This window comes from Dendropsophus ebraccatus, chromosome 4 (assembly GCF_027789765.1).
Source record: "Dendropsophus ebraccatus isolate aDenEbr1 chromosome 4, aDenEbr1.pat, whole genome shotgun sequence".
Taxonomy (NCBI): domain Eukaryota; kingdom Metazoa; phylum Chordata; class Amphibia; order Anura; family Hylidae; genus Dendropsophus; species Dendropsophus ebraccatus.
In genome coordinates, this window is record NC_091457.1 from 110,381,449 (window position 1) to 110,383,395 (window position 1,947).

Genomic DNA, 1,947 nt, shown 5'->3' on the forward strand with positions numbered 1-1,947 from the left:
CAATGACGCAATGTTAATAAATGTGCCACATAATCCTTCTGGATGGGATTTAACTCACTCGGGGGTGCACGTTATTCCAAGGTAACGGCTTCAAAAAGCATCTGCAGAACTCACCAAATCTTGACCTGCAATAAATACACTCACCAGCCACTTTATTAGGTACACCTGTCCAACTGCACGTTACCACTTAATTTCTAATCAGCCAATCACATGGCGGCAACTCAGTGCATTTAGGCATGTAGACATGGTCAAGACAAATCTCCTGCAGTTCAAACCGAGCATCAGTATGGGGAAGAAAGGTGATTTGAGTGCCTTTGAACGTGGCATGGTTGTTGTTGCCAGAAGGGCTGGTCTGAGTATTTCAGAAACTGCTGATCTACTGGGATTTTCACACACAACCATCTCTAGGGTTTACAGAGAATAGTCCGAAAAAACATCCAGCGAGTGGCAGTTCTGTGGGCGGAAATGCCTTGTTGATGCCAGAGGAGAATGGGCAGACTGGTTCGAGCTGATAGAAAGGCAACAGTGACTCAAATAGCCAACCGTTACAACCAAGGTAGACAGAAGAGCATCTCTGAACGCACAGTACGTCAAACTTTGAGGCAGATGGGCTACAGCAGCAGAAGACCACCCGTTACTAGCATGGTGTACCTAATAAAGTGGCCGGTGAGTGTATATCTCAAGATTCAGTAAGTGCTGCGCATTCTCCTTTACGTTTATTATTTATATACAGATTAGGTTTAGTAGATTTGTTTTTGCTTTCTCCTTTCTTCCAAGCTCAGGTCTATGTCCCATGCAGAGGTCAGAAAATAACCCAGGTTCAGGCAGATAAACGGCAAACTTCAGCTGAAGACCCTGACCTGCAGGAGGCAGCTGGGTGAAGAAGCACTAGAGTGCAAAGTTCTTGAAGCGTCAGGATGATCACCACCATCTCCTGGACAAATCCCATGATGCCCTTCTAATGATTAGTGGATCTGGCTGTCTGGGGGCAGGCCGGATCACTGCTCTGGAGGGCAGTAGCTCCAAAGAGCCTTATTAGACTACAAACTGCAGGGAACCAGTGCAGAGGATAAATGCAAGAGACTTAGGGTGGTATTATCGGGCCGACATCGGCCTGTGTAATACCTGTAAACGAGCAGCGATCTGCTAGATCGTCGCTCGTTTACTGGGCCTATTACACGCCCCCATAATTAAACAAGGGCTGCAGGGACACAGTTACCGATGTCCTTGCAGCCCTTGCTTAACTATATACATTACCTATCCACGTTCCAGGGCTGCTGCTGCAGTCTTCTCCACGGGTCCCGCGCGCTCTAACTTCAGAGTGGCCAGTCAGCTGACAGGCCGCTCAGCCAATCACAGGCCGAGACCGCCGCGGCCTGTGATTGGCCAGACGGCCTGTCAGCTGACAGGCCACTCTGAAGCTGGAGCGCGCAGGACCCGGGGAGAAGACCACAGCAGCAGCCCTGGAACGTGGATAGGTAATGTATATCACCACTTGCTGGCCGCGCACCGCTATTACACGTAGCGGTGCGTGGTCGGCGCCCGACGAAAATACATCGTTGTCATCTGCTGATCATTGTATTTATGACATGGAGCGATAATCGGATTATCGTTCCGTGTAATAGTACCCTTACCTTCATTCTCAGGGCCCTGTGCAGTCAGGAGATAAAAGCAGCTTAGATTTATGGGGTTATCCAGCACTACAAAAACAGGGCCTCTCCACTCAAAGAATTCTGCCGTTTTGCTCAGTGTGAACTGGCCCTTAGGCTACATTTACACAAGCGTACTCTGCTGCAGATTGCAGCTATTTATACTGATTAAATCCGCAGGGGAAGTACATATGAACACACTCTTATAGGGTAGATGCAGTCTAAGGAGTTGAAGTTCATTTCTATTTGCCAATTTTATCCCAGTATGACCCAGTAAAGAGAAGCATCTGACACAAGC